Genomic DNA, 17,512 nt, shown 5'->3' with positions numbered 1-17,512 from the left:
CGAGCTCGTCCTCCCCACCCCAGCCACTCTGACCCTGTGAAACACGCCAGGAAGGGTGGGGACGGGAAGGGGACAGCGGGTCTCCGAGCCTGCCCCGGGGCGCCGTCAGCGGGTCGGGATTTATGCCTTGATGTTCCCACCCCAAGAGCCGGTCACTGGGCTGACGCCCTTGGCTGGTGCTGAGCCATCCCTGCAGGGGACCTAGTGGGGCCCGAGGACCAACAGCTGGCCAGGAGGTGAGCAGGAGGAGCGGAGGCATCCCGAGACAGACTGGTCCCAAAGTGAGCACAAGTCACCCGGTTGCTGCTGTGGGATGAGAACTCGCCTGGCAAGCCCACCCGCCAGCCGCGGGGAAGGGCAAGTACCCGACTGGCGGGGCCTGAGGCCAGCCCAGCCTTGGTCCAGCTGAGAGACACTGGCTAGGACAGCCTGGCTCCCTGGGCCTCAGTTTGCTCAAGTGCGAATGGCATAGTGGAGTAGCCACCCACAGGGCCGTGGGGCTGTGTATGCTCCCTGACGTCAGCTGATGTGCACACTTGCAGGGGCATCACTCGTGTGTGTCTGCCTGGTGGGACCTTCCCTTCTTGGTTTTTGTTTTTTTTAAAGATTTATTAATTAATTTATTTATTCACAAAACACACAGGGAGGGAGGCAGAGACACAGGCAGAGGGAGAAGCAGGCTCCTCGCGGAGAGCCCGATCCGGAACTTGATTTCAGGACCCCGGGATCGTGCCCTGAGCCAAAAATAGATGCTCATCCGCTGAGCCACCCAGGCTCCCCTTCCCTTGTTGTACCAGCCACCCCCACACTCTGTTTACTTTGGGGGAGCTCCCCTCCCCCATGCACATGGTCTTAGCTGAGCCGTCTCCCTGCACACCTTCCTACCTGTCCCTCCAGCACTGGGAGTCAAATAGGAAGTCCCCTCAGCAGGGCTCCTCAGGGGTGAGTGGCAGCTTAGAAGGGCAAGAAGTAAGGGGAGAGGTGGTTTGGGGGGTTTTGCTGGCTTCAGACTGAGTTCCAGAAGCCACAGTGGGAAGAATGGGGCCAGGGGAGCGGCAGGCAAACCTGAGCTGGGTCGGGGATGCGGGGGCAGGGGTGGTGGCACCATGGGTCACCCAGCTGCTCATGTAGAAGCCTGGGGTGGCTGGACTCCTCCCTCTCACCCCCCACATCCAAACCATCAGTGCATCTGGCTTGCTGGGCCCTCAGAACATTCTAGAACCCAGCCTCCTCCTAGCCTCTACTTCTCACTAACCCCCCACATCCAACCATAGGCAATTCCTTCATAATGAGCCCTCAGAACACTTCAGAACTCAACCACCTCCACCTGCGTCTGCTGCCACCAGCCTGGCTCCAGCCGCCACGTCTCACCTGGAACATCGTGATTGCCTCCTCCCTTATCTCCTGTCCTCACAACCCTTTCTCCTCAAAGCTGCCTGGACATTGGTTGCAAATAGCTCGCCGGTTCTCAAGTCCTCCCACCCCCCTTGGAAACCAGCACACCCAGGATCAAGCGAAGTTCCTTACCGTGGTCTGTAAGACCTCTGAGTTCTGGTCCCTGCTCACCTCTCTGACCTCCTCTCCTTCACTCTCTTTCCGCATCCACTGCAGTGCCCCTCGCTGCTCCTGAGCTTACTTAGTACGTTCCCACCTCAGGGCCTTTGCACTTACTGTTCTCTCTGCCTGGAACTTTGTTTCCCAAGTATTCATAAGACCCCTTCCCTCTCTATCAGGTCTTTTCTCAACTGTCACCTCCACATGGAGGTCTTCCTTGATTTCGTATCTACAATAAGCCCTTGCTCCCCCATCACCTATCATTCCCACATCTTACCCTTTTGAATTTTCTTCCAAGCAGGTTCACTGATGTTATTTTATAGATTTAGTTGTATAATTATTGTGGGGGGTCGCTGCTAGACAGACCCTGTGGTGTGACGAGTGTGGGGGTGGGGAAGACACAGGAGGGTCTGCGGGGTGCTCAGAGCAGGTCCCTGCCTCAGTGTCCCCCTGAGGCCTGGACTCCGCCCCCCCCCCCCTCCTGTCAGCAGCCGGCTAATGCCATGCGGGTAATTCTGAGTCCCTGCTTTGTCCGGGAAGAGAGGTTGCCATGGAAACAGAGGCGCGAGGCTCCAGCAAAGGGAGCATTACCCTCCCTTTGTTAGACCCAGAGGCCTGCCTTCTGGGGGCCACCCCACCTGCTGCCCGCCTTTGGGAAAGAAGACGGCCTGAGGTCTGTGCTTGTTGAGGGGCCAGTGGCCAAGACTGGGGACCCCCAGTCTGCCCATCTTTCTTGCCCTTGAGCCTCCCTTTTGTCTCGTTGGTGAGGAGGATGATGGAAGGGCCCAGTTCCCTGGAGCGGTGGAGGATCCGGCTGGGGAGCCCAGGGCATCTGGACCACCCGCATGTCCGCACCCTACGGCCTTCAGGCGTCCCTGGCCCTGGCCTTCTGTGCACCCCTAGCCCTGGCATTTCCATCCGCACACAACTCTGCTTTCAGAAAATCAGTGCTGAGCCCACTGGGGCGCACGTGGGCTGGGCTGGGGTGGGCCACCGGCCACAGTGGCGGCCAGCGCGGTTGCAACTGAAGACCTCCCCTGGGCTCAGTGGCCCCTCGGGCGCCGCAGGAAGGGAGGGCCCGCCTGTGGGCACACTGGGTTGGGGGGGGGCGCTGAACCCCTGCCCTGCCTCCCCGGGACAGGGCCGCAGCCAGCCGGAAGGTCCGTGACCTCTGGGCTCAGGGGTGTGGTCGCATCTTCCGTCCGCCTGGCTGCTGCCCAGGCCGGGAAGGGGGGCTGGGGCTGGGGAAGGGGGAGGGGGCAGGAAGCCCAGGCCTCCCTGCGGGCCAGGCCCCCTCCAGCAGGTGGCGAGGCCCGCCCGCCGGGTGGCCGCTCCCCGCCCCCAGCCGCACCGGCCCTGAGCGCCCCCCGCCGGGCCTTGGGCGCCTCTTCCCTTCCGTGCCCCTGCCCCTGCCCCTGCCCCTGCCCCTGCCCCTGCCCCTGCCCCTGCCCCGCCCAGGGCATCCCCTCCCCGCTCGGCCGCAGGAAGGGCCTGGGCGGCCAAGGCCGGAGCCGCGCGCCGGGGAGCCGGGGCCGCCAGGGGGCGCTGCGGCGCCGTGGACGCGAGCCGGGAGCCCGGGCGGGTCGGGGCGCGGGGTGCAGGCCGAGGGTCTCCCGGCGGCGACCGAGGCCTGGGTCACGCGGGGCCCCCTGCCCTCCCACCACTGCCCGGGAGGCGGCGGGGGCCGGCTCCCACTCCCCGCAGCAGCGCCCTGTGAGCGGACTGGGGCTGGGGGCGCCGAGGGCCCCCCAGGAAGCAGCCGCGGAGGCAGTTAGGGACTGTGCAGGGCATGGTGCCCCCGCTTTCCCGGGGAGCCGAGGCCGAGAACACGGCCCCGGGACCAAGGAGGGACACCGCGGCTTCCCACTCTGGGCATCCGGCCTCCCGCGCTCCGAATCTTCGAGCGGCGCAGACCCGGGTCCTGCCCGTTACCAGCTCTGGGGCATCCCTCAAGCCCTCGGTGCTTGGGTGGAGTGAGGGGGCCCGTGAGGACCGAAGGTGCCAGTGCCCGTTCCGCGGCTCGGGAGGGTCATTTCTACCGCTGGTTACACATCCTGTCTGCTCGCAGTCTCCGGGACCCAGACACTCAGCGGAGGTGCAGAGCGTCAGGAAGGGGACAGTCGCGGGGGAGTGAACCCTGTGCCTGGAGCATCCAGGAGACATTCGACCCAAACCGTCCCTTTCCAGGAAGACAAGGAAAACGAGAGGCTGCAGCAGGTTGAGCTCCAGAAGGTCTGGGCCGGGCCCTGACCGGGACAAGCTGCTGAGCTCCGGAGCCCCAGTCCCCCCACCTGTAAAATGGGATGCTGGCGTCTCTCATGTAAGGCTAGGGGTGCACATCTAGGACCGGGTGTGGCACACAGTAGGTGTTCAATAAACCTGGGTGGCCGCCTCCCCAGCTTCGTCACACAATGAGACAGGCTTGTAGAGGGAGGCCTGAGACCGGCCATCCCCCACCATCCAGGAGGGGACAAATGACAGCCGCCGTGAGGCCATCTTGGAAGGGTGTTGGGTGGGAGGACAGTAGCTTTCAGTGCCACTGGCTGACCCTCTGGGCCTGGGCACAGCCCCTCTCCCGGCCATCGAGCCCTCTTCCCTGCTGAGGCTGCCATCCCCTGAGCAGCAGGAGGAGGGTGGACAGTGGCCGCAGCAGCAGGAAGGCCACTAGAGGTGGTGCTTGTGAAAGGCACAGGTGCAGAGGGGTGACAGACTCAGCAGAATGACCGGGGCGGGGGGGAGGCGGTCTCCCAGGGTGCCAGGGAACTTTGTGGCCATTCTCACTGACCCCTCACTGTATGTAAGAGCAACCAAAGTCAAAGAGGTAAGGGGCTTGCCCCAGGTCACATGGCTAGGCAGAGGTGGGTGGGGCAAAGGTGGCTGAGCCTGTATGTCTCCTCCATGATCAATATCCAGGCCACATTCATTTCTGCAGCCCTCTCCGTACCAGCATGGAAGAGCGTGAAGATGTGTTTGTTGAGTGAATGACTGTGTCTGCCAGGCAGCATTACCAAAGATCTATGGTTGTGGTGACGGAGGGGATGTTCTGCTCAACTTTGTTCTTCTCTGAGATCCCTTGCCCCTGAGCTCAGGTCCAGACCCTTCAGTGGACTCTGAGATGTGCAGTGACCCCTGGAAACTCCGTTCTGTGAGGAGTGGCTCAGCCAGGACAAGTGCAGCCTCTGGGGTCCAGCTACTATTCCTAATTCTCTTCATAATTGTCCTGGGGCAGGAGGGACAGGAGGGGCTGGGAGGTCTGTGGGCAGGGCTGGGAGCCTTAGGAAGACAGGACCTAAGCTTGTGAATAAGAGCCCCCATGTTAGGCACAGCTGCCCCATGCTGAGGGTGAGCACGTTGGGATGGCCATTGGTTGGGGATGTTCATGCAGCCATCTGTTCATTATTGAGCACCTGTTGTGTACCAGACGCTGGAGCATCAGACCTTCTTTGGCTGGAGAAATGGACAGTCAACAAATAAACTTAGGATGTGAGGGCAGGGGGTGACAAGTGGGAAGACAGACAGCAGGGCAGACTTGGAGCAGAGCAACCCTGGGCCTGGGTCAGACAGAGGAGGCATGGTAGGGACAGGAGCCGGGATGACGGGGAGGTAGGGGGCTGCCGGGTGGAAGGCAGGGGAGAGGGTCCCCGCAGAGGGGCCTGCTGGCGAGGCCAGGAGGCAAGAATGTGCCGGGGTGGCTGACGTGGGGTGACAGAGACTCAAGAGGCGGACCGTCGCCCATGCCCTAGGCCCCCTTGCCCTCCTCCCCCGCTGGCTCGCGGACTCCAAAACGGCACAGCCCGGAAAGGCTGCAGCAGCTCTATGGCCACAAGGGGGCAGCAGAGGACACACCTGGGAAGGACTGGGAAGCTGGGGGCTGACCCGGAGCCCTGGGGGACTCTCCAGCAGCTGGGCCTGGGGACCAGACCCTCCCAACTCTGCTCCTCTGTCCCCATCCTTGCAGCCCTCTTCTGAGCCTCCCCCAGCTCCTCGGCAGTCGGAACAGTGCCTGCTAAAATCCTGACGCTTGCTTCTGTGACATGGGGACCATCCCAGTTCCATCTCTGGGGCCCATTGTCGCTCTCAGTAACGTTGTTGGCAATCGCGCATACCTCCGCTGATTGACCTGCCTTGAGCAACCTGCTTTCACTCTGAGACTCAGTTTCCCCATATGTAAGCTGGGGGTGATGCCAGGGCTTAGATGTGGGAATCCTGTGCAAAGAAATTGATATGGTACTGATAAGGCATGCCAGGTACTCAGCACAGTGCTTGGCACATAGTAGCTGCTCAGTGAAGATAATCTATAATGACAAGGATTAATGACTTGGGGTGTCGAGCCGAGAGAGACAGAGAGAGAGAGAGAGAGAGAGAGAGAGACTGTTCAGATGGGAACACTGAAGAGGAGGGATTTGCTAACGCATACCCACCAGGAACGAGGCTGGGAGCACCCCCCCCCCCCCCGCCAAGACTCCCTGTCCATTTGCAGATGGGGACCCTGAAAGGGTTGTCAGCCTGGCCAAGGCCGCCGAATCTGGGATGCCAGCTTCCTGGCCACAGCTTATCCTGCCCCGCTGGAACACCTGCCTGTCAAGACCCCCTTTCCCCAGCCTCTCACCTGCTGCTGGTAGTTCCTGGACCATCTAGGCCCTGCTTGCACAGCACCTCCCATCCCAGGAGGTGACCCTCCCTCCCTGACAAGCCAACTCTGATGGGGGGAGGAAGCAGCTTGCTGGGGTGGGAGCTTCTCAGGCTGTGACTCCCGATGTCCGCCTGTGCCAACCGTGTGAGAACAGAGAGCTGCAAACCCCAGAATGCCACATGCCTGGAAACCTGGTCCTTTAGTCTTTGAGTTCTCAGATTATCCTAGTGGACGGGGCCCCCTCATTTCTAACAGAGTACGGAAGGGAGCCCCTATATTTTGATGCTCTTCGGGGTGCATGAGGTGTTTCCGGAGGGTGGTGGGCACCCAAGGGGAGGCAGCTGGAGGTGGCAGTTTAGGAGGAGCTAGGGGGGGTGAGGGAGTATTGGGGAGCCTCGTGTGAACCCCCCTCCCCATGGGGAAGAACCTCCCCTGGATGGGTGTGCTTGTTCCCTTGGTGTGGAGGGGAAGCCCCTCTTCTGCACCCCTCTCTCCCCATGTCCTTGTGAAACACCCACAGCCCTCTTGGAATAATTCCTCTGAAACCTCGAATACCTCCAGCGTCTCCCAGGGTATTTTTCTTGTGGTTAAGGTGGTATTTACAGTGAAAACAGCTATTGAAGCAAATCGCAAAAATAATGTCAGTGTTTCCACTTTTGACAAAAATGGGAAGGCAGGTGGTTTCTTGTCTGCGATAAGCGCATCTGCTCCTGCAATAATTACTATTTGAGATAATTATGAAAAAGAATTTAAATACTTAAGGCACGCACAGGGGCCAGGACAACTTTCTTTCGCCTTATTCATAATTTCTTCTGCAAGTTGGAGCCTTGTCCTGTCGTGGGCCGAGGGAGGGCCCCAGGAGAGGCACTGGAGGCGGTGGGCCAGTGCTCAGACCCCGGGGCTGGGGCCAGGGCCGGCTCCGGGCCCCCGGAAGGACTGTGGCTCCTGGAGGTGGGCACACCTGGGTTGAATCTGGACTTGTCTGGGGTGCCACTGTGGACAATGAGCTCTGCACCTCAGTTTCCTTATCTGGGCAATGGGGCTAATGAGTGGGTACACCTTAGAGGATTGTTAGGAAAATCAAGCAGGTGAGGAAGGTCCGGGAAGCACCCAGCGCTCCGCAAGGGGAGCAGCCTGGGTTGGCATCTGAGGCTTCTGCAGCCCGGTGTCTGTGGAAATAAGACCCGGTGCTTGCTCAAGGAGAACCCGGTGAGTTTGCCCTCCCTCCTCTCCACTCCCATCTGAACCTCTCCGGGGGATGCAGGATTCTGAGGGCAGCAGGGCAGCAGCGACTGCCCTAGAGCCAGAGAGGAGCAGGGCCCCAGGTAAGCTCAGGTGGCAGGGCCAGGGTTTAGGGCTGGGGCCCAGGTGTCCCAGTCAGAGCTCTGTGGGGCGGGGGGGTGGACTGTCAGGGAGAGAGTGTTCTCTCTGCAACCTGAGGTGTCCAAGCAGTGATCATCTACCAGGGATATTGGGGAAGGGCGGGGGCTGGGCTGGGGACCCCTGAAGACCTCTGTCTGGTCTTGGGATTTAAGGGCACATCACGACCCAAGGAACCTGGGTCCTAGGGGAAGCGAGGGAAGGGAGACATGGAGAGAAGGTGACTGGGGCAGATGAAGCACACACAGGGGCCTCTAATCGAGCCCAGCTCTCAAGCTGCCTCCACCCAGGGCTGCCTCTGGGGGCCTGGGGACCTGCATGAGTGGAAATGAGGCAGGGGGCTGGCCTGCATGACCTTGGGGGAAGAGGGTCCTGTGACCCATTCAAGCAGAAACGAGGAATCCACCCAGGGGGTCACAAGAAGACAAGGCAGGGGCCTCAGCTGGTCCTGCTCTGACTCATTCGTGTTGCATAGGTCTGTCTGTGCCTGACTCGGGCCTCACTTGCCTCATCTTTGCAACAATAGGGTTCGACTGTAAATGAAAACCCCGAAGAGCGATGGCTTAAATGAGGGAGAAATTTCTAGATCTTTTATATTGAAGCCTAGAGGTAGTTGGTACAGTTCTGGCATGGAGACCAGCCCTCTTCTAGCTTCTGGCTTCAGGAAACTGAGGAGATCTGGTTCTTAGGGTCCAAGATGGCTGCTGGAGTTCCAGCCATCACGTCTGAGTTCTAAGCAGAAAGACTGAGGGTGGAAGAAGAGAAAGGGACAAAGTGTGGATATCGGATTTCTTTTAAGACAGGCTCCTGGAGGTTGATGCTGGGCACTATTTCAAACGTCCCAATGTTTAGAGCTCAGCCACACAATCACTTCAATGCCAGAGGCTTGGGAATGGGGTCTTTATTCTGGGAGCCCAGCTGCAAATCAGAGAAAGAAGGGGGAGGATGCGGCTTGGATCTACCCCCAAACTCTGCCCCAGAAGGGCCTTTCTGGTTGGGCCCATGAGGGGCCCGAGGGTCTGGATGCGGACACCGTGCTGTGTCCCAGGCTCTAAAGGATAGAACGCAGGCTACATTGGAATAAACAAGTTTTCCGAGCCCCAAGACGGTGATTGTGAGGGTGCACAGTTTTCTAAATGTAGTGTGCGTGCATGCGCGTGCGCGCCCTCCCCCGCAGGGAGCAGGCTTGGGGCTCCGGGGCGCCGGGGCTGGCCGCGGTCTCCTGGAATCCGCGCGGGGGCCTGTCGGCACACGTGCCCGCGCAGGAGGCCCGGGGCCAGGGCGGGAGGGGGCGCCCAGGAATGCGGCTCTTCCTAAGCGGGGCGGCCGGCGGGGGGCGCCCGAGAGCAAGCCCCGGCGCGGGGCGGGGGCCTGCGCCGAGCTGCGGGCTGGCCTCGGCGGCCTCCAGGGCCCAGGGCCGGCCTGGCGTGTGGGTGCGTGAGCTCGTGCTCTAGGCACCCGCAGTCCCGCAACGTCGCTGCCGGGGAGCTAGTCAGTTAACAGGACAAATTAGTGACGAAGGGGTCCCGGGTAGCAGAGGATGCAGGGGCTGCAGTTCTAGGTGCCCGGTGGGCAGGAAGGACTCGCTGGGAGGCTGACACTTGGGCAGAGGCTTGAGACGGAGGAGGGAGCCCCGTGAGCACCCGAGAGACGGCGAGCCAGCCGGGCAGAGGGCACAGTCTGGGCAAAGGCCCTGAGGCCGGCCTGGGCTGGTGCGGCCGAGCTCCAGAGCAGCGCCAGGGTGGAAGCAGCTGCCTGAAGGGGAAGGAGGCAGGGGGACGGTGAGGTCAGGGAGGTCATGGAGCTGGATGGGTGCACCCTGGTAGCTGTAGGCAGGGCCTGGCCCTGCTCAGGGTGGGGTGGGAGCCCAGGCAGGTCTGGACAGAGGAGGGTCGTGATCTGATCTAGGTTTTCAGGGGACACCTCTGGCTGCTGCAGAGAGAAGATGGGTAAGGTGCAGGCGGCTCAGTGTCCCCACAGGCTGTCCTCCCTTCCTCAGCGGCATGGAGCTTCAGTCCTCCCGGTTCTGGCCCTCCCCCTTCACCGCGGCCATCACCTGGCTCAGGCCTCAGCCCTCACCGGTCCCTCTCTTGCTTCCTGTCTCCTCTGAGCATTCAGTCCCTCCAGATGGCAAAGGGGCTCCGTGGTTCCAGACCTCCCATCGGGTGGGGGCAGGTTCTGGCCTTGGCAGGGGTTAGGCCACTTCTGAGACAGCTGCGGGGGGAGGAGGGCACCAAGCTCTGACTGGCCCTGCCCTGGGCTATCAGAATCAGCAGTTAACACAGGACGGGTGGGATGCCACAGACCAACCAGCTTAGCCTGGGTGAGGTGAGGCCGCCCCTCTCTGCACAGCTGCACCTGAGAGGCATGTGGGTGGGGACATGCCCCCCCCCTTCAGGGGGATAGGGTGCCGTCCCAGGTGACACAAGGCTGGGGCTCAGGCTGTAAGTGCTGTCCCAATTCCCCCTCTAGGGAACGTGACGTCTATATTACTTGCTGCATTATCTGGCTGCGACAGATGACCACACAGATGACACACTGTGACTTAACATACCTCTCCCTTAACAGCTCTGCAGGTCAGAAATCCAGAACGGGTCTTACAGGGATGGACTCGAAGCGTCAGCAGGGTTGTGTTCCTTCTGGACACACTGGGAAAGAAGCATCTCCTTGTCTTTCCTGACCTCGGCAGGCCGCCTGCCTTCCTTGGCTCGTGGCCTCATCCTTCATCTTCAAAGCCAGCAGCCTCAGGTTTTTCTGTGACTTGGACCTTCTGCCTCCCATCTTCCACCTCTAGGGTGATGTTGGGCCCACCCAGAGAAGCAGAACAGCCTCCCACCTAACACCCTTCATTTCCGCATCTGCAAAGTGTCTTGCCGTGGGAGGGGACACATTCAGAGGCTCCAGGGATTAGGATGTGGACATTTGGGGGCACATTATTTGTCTGCCAGGTGGCCCACAATGCAGCCATGCCCCCGCACTCCTGGGGGTGTCTGGAGCAGTGTGAGCTGCGTGGGGAGGGCTGTGCCCCAAATAAGAGGAGTGAGAGGGTTTGCTTTCACTGCCCCCACTGCGGCAGAGAACATTCCAGACTATCCGGGCCCTTACCACTCAGCAGACCCTCTCACTGCTTCATGGGTTGGGAGAAGAAGGGGTCGTGCCAGCAAAGACACCAGGAATCATCCCAAACCTGCAGCCACAGCCACCGCACATCCAGGGCTGCTCACGGTGGGGGTTCATTGATCTCAGGGTGCCAGGGAGGGGGAGTCCCGTCCCACAGCGCTGCCTCCTGGCCCGAGCACCATGCTGCGGAGAGCAGGGCGGGCCACTGGGGAACAGCCTCCTCCCAGCCAGCAGCTGGAGGAAGGCAATGGTGAATCAGGCCTTGGGGAGCTCTGGAGAGCCCGGGGGCATGCACCCATGGGGAGACCCAAACAGGCCCCGCCCCGGCTTCCCAGCTGGCCTCCCCGGAGGGCTGTCAGCTTGGCCGCTCCCTGGGTGTCTTCATCTGCAGGCCCCTCACCCCTGGCCCACTCTGGGGCGGCCTCCTTCAGGCTGCACCTGCGTTTTGTCTGAGCCTGTGTTTTCAGTGACTGAGTGAGGAAATTTTAAATTAAAATCTGTATTTGTTGCTTTTCTTGACAACGGTATAGCAGCAACCCCACAGCCCACACTGCCAGTTGGCAATGACCGGCTGGCCCTGAGTCCACCTCCCCTTTGAGGGCGCCCATGCTGTCCTGCTCCCGCAGTCTCCACGCTTCCTAAGTCTGCCTGGCATTCCTCTGCTGTTGGCCTTCATTTTGCATCCACGCCTTGTCAGGTCCTCACTATTCTCACCCCTCCCACCCTGTCCTGATGCCCCCAAGCTGGGGGTGAGGGGTGGGGGGCGCCTGGGCAGCAGGGACGTGGGGACCTGGAGAAGCCATAGTTTCCTGGTAAAGCCTGACCCAGGGAGATGCTGTCCCTGGGGGCCCCGTGAGTGCAGAGCACTGGCCGAAGCGTACATTGACCATGGTGGAGGGCCCGTCCTGTCGTGGCACCCTCCAGTGCTGGGCCCTGAAGACTGCCCACCCCCACGGGCCCAGAAGTGTGGACACCGAGCCCGTCTGCCTGCACTGGGAACTTCAGCACTGCCTTCACCTTTCTGGGCCCTCGTTGGTTTTGCCACCTGCGTACAGAGAATGCGCGGGGTGACAAGTGCTCTATGAGGCCCTCCAGCCCAGGTCCTAAGCCACGGCCTCGACTGCTCTGTGACGTCATCTGGTGCTGGATTCTGTTTCTGCGTCACCCCCCACCCTACCCCACCCCACCCCCACCCCCGGGGACCTGCACTTCACAGAGGGGAAGACCCCACCCCGCCCCTTAATCCCTACTCAGCCTCCTGCCCGTGGTCACCCACATGCATGATAACACCCTGGATGGGTGTTCACAAGCATCTAGAGACTAAAGGGAGGAGTGACTTAAAACTTACTTTATTTTTTTAAAGATGAATTTATCTATTTTAGAGAAAGAATGTGCAAGTGCACAAGTAGGAGGAAGAGCACAGGAGAGGGAAGGAAAGAATCTCAAGGAGTCTCTGTGCAGAGCACAAAGCTTGACAAAGGGCTCAAACTCACAACCCAGAGATCACGACCTGAGCAGAAACCAAGAAAGCAAGAGTCATATGCTCAACCCACTGCCCCACCCGGGTGCCCCGGGACTTAGTATTTATTAAGCACCTACTGTTTGCCGGGCACTGTTTGACGATGGATCCCCAGGGTCACTCTGTGAACTGGGTTCATCATCCTCTCATCACGATAAGAAACTGAGGCCAGGGAGGCCGTGCAAGCTGTCTCCATGGGTGGGGGGACTGTGGGGAGGTGTTGGATTTGGATGCAGGTGGCTTTCCCCACCTGTGGTGACAGCCCAGGTGAGCCAGGAGGAGACCAAGTGTGAGCTCCTCAAAGGCTCCGGGGCTCACACCCAGCCCCGGTGAGTGGTGGCAGGCAGCTCCACCTGGACTTTGTCTGGGAGTGGGAGGCAGCCAGTGGGTCGATGTGCTGCTGGGCAGGGCCGCCGGGGAGGGGCGGGCAGGAAGGCGAGGGGGCCTTGGGCCCTGCCAAGAGGTATTGATTCCAGGCACCAGGCGCTGCGCTGGGGCCCAGCCAAGAGATGAGGTCATGAAGGACGGGTACGGTGACTCCGGGGGCCGCGGCGTCCCGGCCGATGACGTGATCGCCAGACGTGAGGAATCTCTCTCTGCCTGGAAGATGCAGGCTCTCTCCTTCCTTCTCCTTGACAGCCCCCTCATGCCAGCCCACGGTACCAGGGCAGGGGAAGTCTGTGGGCCCTGCCTTGCTGTGGTGCTGTGTGACCTCGAGCAAGTCACTGCCCCTCTCTGGGCTTCCTTGTGGAGTTCCATGGCTCTTGGGGCACCTCCAGTGGATACTTTGATCAGTCCCCACCAGAAATCCTCTGTTTCCGGAGGGTCGGGCAGGAAGGCAGGGGTGCCTGGGGAGGGAGTCGTCAGCAGCTCCCAACTGTTTCCCCACCTAGTCCTTCAGGACAGGAGGTGGCTTTCTTTCTAGCTCTCTCTGGAATTACATCTTGGGGAAGCTGGAGTGTGTAGTGGGGGCTGGAGCCCCAGGCTCTGCTACCTGCAGGCTGTGCATGCAGCCTTAGGTGAGCTGCTTACCCTCGCTGTGCCTAGTTGCCCATCACGAGGCTGTGGTGTGGACATGTGCTGAGCCGCCCTGTGCAGGGCCTGCTGAGTGTGCAGGTGGACTCCTGGCAGTAACACATCCCTGGAGTCCTCCTGGCCTGAGTTTGGGTCCTGCCTTTAGTACTGCTTAGCTATAAGACCTTGAGTGGGTCGGCCCCTTCTCTGAGCCTCAGTTGCTCCATCTGTAAAATGGGGACAGCAGTATCTCCCAGAGCGGGCCGCTGGTGACATGTGAGAAGGCTGTGTGCGGCGAGCACCCGACGGTCCAGCCCTGTGGAGGCTGGCAGCTGATGTCCTGGCTGCCTGGCTGGCCCTGCCCTGCCCTGCCCTGCCCTCCCCTCGGCTCAGCCCCGGGCCCTGGAGAGCAGCCTGTTGGAGTCCTCAGCTATGGCTCAGTGCATCACCGGAGGGCTGTGGATGGCAGTGGTGACCACCATATCTTTCAAATCCCCCAGAGTTACAGCCCAGCACCCACCGGCCCTGGAAGCCACCTTAGCTGCAGGATCACAGATCCCTGAGCCTCTTGAAAGTTTCCATTTCATGGGATCCCTGGGTGGCGCAGTGGTTTGGCGCCTGCCTTTGGCCCAGGGCACGATCCTGGAGGTCCGGGATCGAATCCCACGTCGGGCTCCCGGTGCATGGAGCCTGCTTCTCCCTCTGCCTGTGTCTCTGCCTCTCTCTCTCTCACTGTGTGCCTATCATAAATAAATAAAAATTAAAAAAAAAAAAGAAAGTTTCCATTTCAGGGATCCCTGGGTGGCTCAGCAGTTGAGCATTGCTGTCGGCCCAGGGTGTGATCCCAGGACCTGGGATCGAGTCCCACATCGGGCTCCCTACATGGAGCCTGCTTCTCCCTCTGCCTGTATCTCTGCCTCTCTCTCTGTGTTGCTCATGAATAAATAAATAAAATCTTTAAAAAATAAATTTTCCAATTTAATTCAGGGGTTGTGAAGTAACATTAGGGGGAAGAAACCCAGATAAACAACAGGAGGACAAGAGAACTTGCCTGCAACTTCTTCCCACAAAGCTGGCCCCTCAGCATGTAGATGATCCACAGGGATGCTCGTTTGCATCTCGAGCCTCCTCCACTGTGGGTGCGCATGCAGATTTATATTTAGAGAGAAGGGACCACACCATTTTTCATTTTAATGACACAGAGTGCACATCTTTCCATGTTGGGGAACGTTTCTCTACAGCATCATTTCACAACTACATCATACCTCGTGGCCTCGACGTGGCATAACAACACACACAACCCAGCCCTCCGCTGACAATTAGACGTGGTCTAGATTTTCCTGGCTGGAATTAATGTGCCCTATCATTCTTGCGGCTGAAACTGCCTGGCCAAAGCATGTGCATCTTTAACGTTTGATTCTTGATATTGGTTCATATTCCCAGCAGCTGTGTGTTCATTTGTAAAATGTTCTAGGCTTGCAAGTGATCTGTGCTGTGTTTGTTTCCTTTTTCAAGCACAATTTCCCAGGCTTCTGGAGAGGTGATACCACCCAGAGAGGCCGACTGCTTTCTTGGGGGTCCTTGATATCAGCCGCATCTCCTCCCACTCTGGGCCTCTGGTAGTACTTTCTAGCCATGCTGACCATTTCACTGTTCCTCCAACGTGTCAAACATCTATGCCTCAGGGTCTTTGCACCTGCTGTTTCCTCTCCCTTGGAATCTCTTCCTTAGATATCCATGATCCATCTATTTCTCAAGAACTCACATTCTATTTCCTGAGAAGTCTCCCCGGGCCATTCTAGCTCATATATGCCTGCCTGCCCCATCTCCTTATAATCCTGTTTGTCTGTACCATACAACCATCACGTTTGCAATTTGTCTTTTCTGTATCTCTGTTCACTTGCTTCAGGTCCAGCTCTTTCAGGGGGACAGTGTGGCACCAAGTGAAAGTAGCAGTGGCACCAGCTGAAGGTCAGTCTGTCTCTCTTGACGGAAAAAACGAGCCTTCACTGTGCCACTCTCCGCCTTCTCCTTCAAGGCCAGGCTGGTTCCTGGAAGTGAGAATTAGAAGAACTGTGAACTTGGAAGCAAGTGTGCAGAGACCCAAGAGCAGATGCTCTTGGCCTCTTATTCAACAGAACATGCACTGGGCACTCTGAGGGGCAGCAGAGCAGCAGACTTGGCCTCGTTCTCCAAGTCTCGGTTCTCCCAGCTGTAAAACAGGAACAGTGCTTTCTAGCCTGTGAAGAAAAAGGCAACGATGTTTGTAAAGTGCCCAGCACTGCATCTAGCTCATGATGGTGAAAACGCACAGAATTCTTGCCCGTATCTGTGCCTGGGGCACTGTGCGTGCACTTGACGCAGACTATCTCATTTACCGCACATAACCCCGGTGTAGTGTGGGGTAAGTCCTGCGCTATCCCCATTTTACAACCAGGCAAATTGGGCCCAGGGAGGTCATTGCCTAAGGTTGCCTGGCTCGTGAAGGATGGAGTTGGGATTCTACCCGGACCCTTGGCCCCCTGTCTCCCCACTGCACAGCCCTGCCTGTTACGTGGTGGCTGTAAGTTAAAAGAGGTGGCATCCACTATGACTCTGATGCCCTGGGAGACCTTGAGCAGGGTGCATCTTCCCTACAGGCCTCAGTTTCCCCATATGTTGAGTAAAAAATAAACCACACTTGTGTTTCATGTATTTGTCAGGGATTTTGGGGGGAAAGTAGGATTGAGTCTTTGGGAAGCTTCTGACAGGAAGGGGACTGCAGAACCGAGCACAGGATAAGGGGGGAAGCAAAGGATGGAAAATAAAATGCTTGGAGGAGAGCCAAGGGTCGGAGTCTAACTCATTCTGGGTCAGGCACTCATTTTGAGGACATTCCACTGCTCTCCTCTCTCTACCCCATGTTCTCCCTCTCACCCCCTCCTCCTCTGCTACAGCTTCTCCAGGGGAAATGCCACCATGTCCTACCCTTGGCCTCTCACAGAATGGAGCCTGGGTCAAGGTGGAGGTGGCCACAAACGGACTCAGGAATCAGAACGGCCTTGTCACACTGTCAGGACTCCTGCAAAGTGAATCTGGCTAGAAATTAATGTGAATCCCAGGACTTGGGTCCGAAAAGCAAGCTATGCATGGCCAGGATCAGAAGATACGGCTTAGCACTGTCCATGGTGTCCAGGAGCTCAGTCCCTATGGTACAGACAATAAAACGTGCCCCGGGTCATATTACTTAAGGCATAGAGCCTAAAAGGGGGAAACTGATTGCTGCTTGCATCCATTAGCATCCCCTAAGTGCTACACTGAGATCCTTGAGAAAAAGACAGGTATAGGTGGAGGTGTGTCTTGAGGGGGCAGCCTGACAGTAGAGAATTCACTTCATGGGGAGCAATTAGAGAAGCTGGGCCAGGGATCCCAGTCACTATCTCCCCTAGTGCCTGCAGGGCTATCCTGAAGTGACAAGGGTGGGGGGTTTAGGCAAGTCCGTGGGTCAGAGGGTAGGGGACAGGACCCTTTACATATATATGTGTGCAGTGCTACAAGAAGCTGGTAGCTCTGTTGGAATAAGTCCTAGTTTCTGGGAAAGAAATGGGTTATTTTGGGATTATATGTATTCTAACCATCTATCCATCCATCCATCCATCCATCCATCCATCCATCCATGTGTCCATCCACCTACCCACTGATCCATCGAACTACCCATGCACGCCCTCATCCATCCAACCACCCACACACTCACCCAACCACCGACTGATCCACCCCACACCCACCCATCCATCCACTTACCCAACCACCTGCTCATCCATTCACCCATCCACCCACCATCCACTTACTCATTACCCACTCATCCATCCATCCATCCATCTATCTGTCCATCCATGCATCCAGCAGCCTATTCATCTATCCATCCATCCACATATCCATCCATCCATCCATCCATCCATCCATCCATCCATCCAACCACCTACATACTCACCTATCCAGCCAACCACCCACTCATCCATCCATCCGTCTGTCTGCCCATCTATCCATTCACCTATCTATCAATTCATTTACCCACCTATCTATCTATTCAAGATTTACTAAGCCTTTTTGCACTAGGCTGGGACCACAACAATGAAACAGACACAATTTCTGCCCTCTCAAAGCTCATAGGCTGGGGTAAAGGCTAAACAGACAATAGCCCCTACTGGGGTAAGTGCCAGGTGAGGGAGTGTCCTGACCAGGGAAGTGTGAAGGAGGGTGGAGAGACTGCTTTTTGAAGAGAGATTTAGGTGTCAGAAGGAAGGTTAGGCACG

This window comes from Vulpes lagopus, chromosome 7 (genome assembly GCF_018345385.1).
Source record: "Vulpes lagopus strain Blue_001 chromosome 7, ASM1834538v1, whole genome shotgun sequence".
In the NCBI taxonomy this organism is placed as follows: domain Eukaryota; kingdom Metazoa; phylum Chordata; class Mammalia; order Carnivora; family Canidae; genus Vulpes; species Vulpes lagopus.
This window is presented reverse-complemented; position numbering follows the sequence as displayed.